General features: G+C 56.8%; 1 non-coding gene across 1 annotated transcript; it reads left to right on the top strand.

The window, feature by feature from the left end:
• Window positions 1-4,664: 4,664 nt before the first annotated feature.
• Window positions 4,665-4,854, top strand: LOC120376326. The gene has a single exon (XR_005587213.1). It is a non-coding gene; the product is annotated as a U2 spliceosomal RNA (small nuclear RNA).
• Window positions 4,855-5,236: the final 382 nt, after the last annotated feature.

Raw genomic sequence — 5,236 nt, 5'->3', positions numbered from 1 at the left:
GAGAAGGGGGAGGGAGGATCCAGCCCTATAGACCTGTAGGGACAGGGAGACATTGGGGCAGAAGGGAGAAGGGGGTTGGCAGAGACCCAGCCCGGGGTGCAGAGGAAAGGGGCTGGTTTGGAAGGAACTGGGGAGGAGAAGAGACACAGGGCAGGACACATGTTGGGACAGGGAAACTGACTCACTCCGAATACATGCGGAGCAGGGCAGGGCGGAGGCAGATCATGCGGGTCCCAGGGTAATTTCGGGGGGTTCTGATTCCCCACTCAGCCGGGGCTCCTCTGGGCTGAGGAGACCTGGGGTGGCGGGTGCAGGGGCTGTGTGTGTGTGTCAGGCTGGGGAGCTGCCTGGGCAGAGGGGCTGGAACTGGGGCTGCAGCCCCTGGCTTGATGTGGTTTCCATCACACCCAGGGGTTACAGTTGGTTCGGTGGCTCAGCCCCCCCCCCCCCCTATAAAGGTGGGTCTGGCACCACTGGCCTAGGGTCACCGTCTAGTGCTCAGGGCCTGCCTGGCTCTCCTAGAGCAGGGCGAGCGCCCAGCTCTCCTGGGGCAGGGCTGGCGAGAGCTCTGGACAGAAACTAACAGCGCCGGGGAGCCTGGACGAATATTAGTTGGCCAGAGGAGCCTGGGGCAGTTTTATCAGAGAGCAGAAATGAATCCCGAACACAGCACTGGAGCTGCAATGCTAAGCGCGTGGGCCTAGGTCTCCTGCACAGTCTCCCCTCGTGGCATAACAAGTTCCCTGCAGAGAAGCAGAGGTGCGGGACCGAGAGCTGCGGTGGGGGCTGCAGCACCCCCATGTCTCACTGTGCAAAGCTCCAGGTGCTGTGGGAACAAAGCCAGCATTATTGTGTGATTCCAGAGAACCCCTGAGCTTTGCTGCCCCTGTGCAGTGTGAGCGGGAATTGCACGTTTTCACATTGCTTGTGAACACCAGGGCCGGTGCAACCATTTGGGCAAACTAGGCGGCCGCCTAGTGGTTGGAGGTGCCTAATAGCCCCCTCAGGCGAGGAGGTGGAGCAGAGGTGAGCTGGGTGGGGGGGCGCGCGGGGAGGGCTGTCCCCAGTAATGGGGGATTGGGGGCGCACAGGGGAACCGCTCCCCATCCCAGCTCACCTCCGCTCTGCCTCCTCCGCCGAGCACACAGCCCAGCTCTAATTCTCCTCCAATCGGCGCCGCAAGCCTGGGCGGGGAGGAGAATTAGAGCGATGCCGGGGTGCTCAGTGGAGGGGGTGGAGCCGAGGTGAGCTGGGGCAGGCTCCCCAGGCAGGCTTAGCTGCCGCAGGCAGGGGCGGCAGGTTATATCTGTGTGCGGTGCCCGGGCTCCAGGAATATTCAGGGCTGGGGGCCCTGCTCCAGCAATATTTGGAGCTGGGTCTCTCCCCCGGCCCTGAGCCTCCCCAATGCCCCAAACCCTCATCCCCAGCCAGAGCCCTCATCCCCCCGCACCCTAATCCTCTGCCCCAGCCCTGAGCCCCCCGCAGCATGAACCCCTCATCCCCCCGCACCCTAATCCTCAGCCCCAGCCAGAGCCCTCATCCCCCCGCACCCTAATCCTCTGCCCCAGCCCTGAGCCCCCCGCAGCATGAACCCCTCATCCCCCTGCACCCTAATCCTCTGCCCCAGCCCTGAGCACCCCCACATCATGAACCCCTCATCCCCCTGCACCCTAATCCTCTGCCCCAGCCCTGAGCCCCCCGCAGCATGAACCCCTCATCCCCCCACACCCTAATCCTCTGCCTCAGCCCTGAGCCCCCCCGCAGCATGAACCCCTCATCCCCTGCACCCTAATCCTCTGCCCCAGCCCTGAGCCCCCAGCGCAGCATGAACCCCTCATCCCCTGCACCCTAATCCTCTGCCCCAGCCCTGAGCACCCCACATCATGAACCCCTCATCCCCTGCACCCTAATCCTCTGCCCCAGCCAGAGCCCCGCAGCATGAACCCCTCATCCCCACACCCTAATCCTCTGCCCCAGCCCTGAGCCCCCGCAGCATGAACCCCTCATCCCCACACCCTAATCCTCTGCCCCAGCCCTGAGCCCCCGCAGCATGAACCCCTCATCCCCTGCACCCTAATCCTCAGACCCAGCCAGAGCCCTCACCCTGCACCCTAATCCTCAGCCCCAGCCCTGAGCCCCTGCAGCATGAACCCTTATCCCCGCACCCTAATCCTCAGCCCCAGCCTTGAGCGCCCCGCAGCATGAACCCCTCATCCCCTGCACCCTAATCCTCAACCCCAGCCAGAGCCCTCAGCCCCTGCACCCTAATCCTCTGCCCCAGCCCTGAGGCCCCTGCAGCATGAACCCTCATCCCCGCACCCTAATCCTCTGCCCCAGCCCTGAGCCCACCCGCAGCATGAACCTCTCATCCCCCGCACCCTAATCCTCATCCCCAGCCAGAGCCCTCATCCCCCTGCACCCTAATCCTCTGCCCCAGCCCTGAGACCCCTCCTGCAGAATGAATCCCGCATCCGCAGCCCCACAGCCCTCACCCCTGTATTCCCTCCTATCCCCAAACTCCCTCCCCACAAGGTGCACCCCCTCCCCCTTCCCACATACCCCTTCCCAACCCCAAACACCATCCCAAAGCCTGCACCCATCACCCCCTCCTGCACACCCACCCCCTGCCCCAGCCCAGAGCCTGCACCCAGCACCCAAACTCCATCCCAAAGCCTGCACCCCTCCTGCACCCTAATCCCCAGCCCAGGATCTGCATCCCAGACCTCCCCCTCCTGAGCCCCCTCCCAGAGCATTAGGCAGGTGGGAGCAGAGTTGGGGGGGGCAGAGTTGGGGGGCGGGTTCTGGGCACCACCAAAATTTCTACAAACTTGCCACCCATGTCCGCAGGAGGTCTCCCCAGGCAGGGTAAGCTGCCGTGGCAGGGGGTGGGGTGGGGAGGAAGTCTCCCCAGGCAGGGGTAGCTGCCACGGGGGGAGTAGTTGCTGCAGGGGGGCTCCCCGGGTGGGGGGCTGAGTTAGCTGCGGAGGGTGGGGGAACGGACAGACGCGGTTAGCTGGGTGGGAGGGTGCAAGGTGGAAGTTTCACCTAGGACCCAAAACTTCCTTGTACCCGCCCTAGGGCTTTCCGCACCCCTGACAGGCTGATTAGACACCTGCAGCCAATCAAGGCAGGTTACTCAGGGCACCTGGGTTTAAAAAGGAGTCACTTCAGTTTGTGGTGTGCGTGTGAGGAGCTGGGAGCAAGAGGTGCAAGGAGCTGACAGTGACAGGGTGTAGCTGCTGGAGGACTGAGAAGTACAAGCGTTATCAGACACCAGGAGGAAGGTCCTGTGGTGAGGAGAAAGAAGGTGTTTGGAGGAGGCCATGGGGAAGTAGCTCAGGGAGTTGTAGCTGTCATGCAGCTGTTACAGGAGGCACTATAGACAGCTGCGATCCACAGGGCCCTGGGCTGGAACCCGGAGTAGAGGGCAGGCCCGAGTTCCCCCAAACCTCCCAACTCCTGATCAGACACAGGAGGAGTTGACCCAGACTGTGGGTTCCACCAGAGGGGAAGATCACTGTGGTGAGCAAATCTGCCAATAAGCGCAGGACCCACCAAGGTAGAGGAGGAACTTTGTCGCAGCCTCTAATTGCAGCATTTTTAAACGATCTGCATGCTGCTTGTGGGCTCCTAACACTTGCCACAGCAGCTCCTTTTAACTTCCATCCAACCACCTGTACTTATGCCGATAGGTCGACTTTAGGTCTTTAACTTTGATTGGTAGCTGAGAAGATGGTAAATTGGACAGAAACCTCTTCATTTCCTTGTTATTTCCTGACTTCTTTATTCATCGCTTTTTCCTTATTTCCCTGCAGATTGACTAGATCTGGGTGCTAGCAGGGGGCCCTAATGGGCTCCTTATTTTCTGATTTATTTTGGAAGCATTGAACTTGCCAGGGCACAGTCAGATTCTGGATGCTCATGTAAATGTAACACCTCATGCTCAGCTTTAGTTCTGTTTCTCAGCTCTTTTGGAAAATCGATCTTTAGTCTGTCATGTAGCATCCTTGCATTAGGAGATGGCTAATTAATAAGACCATAAACCTTGGCAATCAAATGGAACCTGAAGTCCACAGAAGAGCCCGAAAGGCCCTTGGGGAGTGGAGTGCAAGTTGAGGAAGACTTCCCTGCACAGCTTCTCTCTCAATTCTCGTTTTCCTGTATTGAGCGCAAAAGTCGGGAATCAGCTCAGGGTACGGTTATACCATGTGTGTGCAGTGGTTAGACAAGGAACTGGACTGGTATGGAGCAAAACTATCTTATGTGTGCCTGATGACTGTACGTTTGAGAAGGAGCAGAAAAGAGCACTGGGGCTGCGGTATAGCGCTTGCATAGGCTTTCTTTGGCCTGCTTTGCTGTAAGAGTTAACAGTGAAAGATTGTTAGTCACATGTCAGTGGGTGGGTTTATGCAAATTAGGCGTGTACAGGGAAACCAGCAGGAGGTAGGAGGGTGAAAGACTTCTCTGTCTTTGAACAGAATTGTGTGTTAAGGGCTCTTGCTTTGAATTCTTCCAGTGGAGTCATTTCGGGGAAGTGATCATCACTTCGAGTTACCTAGTTATCAAGTGTCGTGAATGGTGTTTGGTGCATGTCTGGGTGCTCCTCGTGCTGAAGTAGAAAGAAGTGGGGGAAGAGCAGCTGCCTAGCATCCGAGACTAACAGCATTGCTTCTCGGCCTTTTGGCTAAGATAAGTGTAGTGTCTGTTCTTATCAGTTTAATATCTGATAGGTCCTTTATTTGAGGACTGTATATTAAATTGATTTTTGAAACAAGGGGATGGAATAGGAGCTTGCTCTGACCACCCCATGCATTGACCTGGTATTGCAGTGTCTCCAGGACCAGTGCCTCTCCTTCTGGGGAGAATTGTGTGGTTAAAAAAGCAGAATAAGATTCACTCTAAAGATGCTGATTTGAGAAGATTTTTTTTTAAATTAGTTGGAAAATCAGGTTTCTTTAGCACTTAAGTTTTTTATAACAACATATTGTTAAAATTCCTTGGGAGTGTTTTCTGAGTCTATAGCTGTGAGTTTCTTTGTCTTGCTGGAAAATTGTTTTAAAAGCTGAGATTCTTCTATCAGAGGGGTAGCCGTGTTAGTCTGGTTCTGTAGAAGCAGCAAAGAATCCTGTGGCACCTTATAGACTAACAGATGTTTTGCAGTAGAAGCAGCAAAGAATCCTGTGGCACCTTATAGACTAACAGATGTTTTGCAGCATGAGCTTTCGTGGATGAATAC

This window comes from Mauremys reevesii, linkage group 12 (genome assembly GCF_016161935.1).
Source record: "Mauremys reevesii isolate NIE-2019 linkage group 12, ASM1616193v1, whole genome shotgun sequence".
Classification (NCBI taxonomy): domain Eukaryota; kingdom Metazoa; phylum Chordata; order Testudines; family Geoemydidae; genus Mauremys; species Mauremys reevesii.
This window is presented reverse-complemented; position numbering and strand designations above follow the sequence as displayed.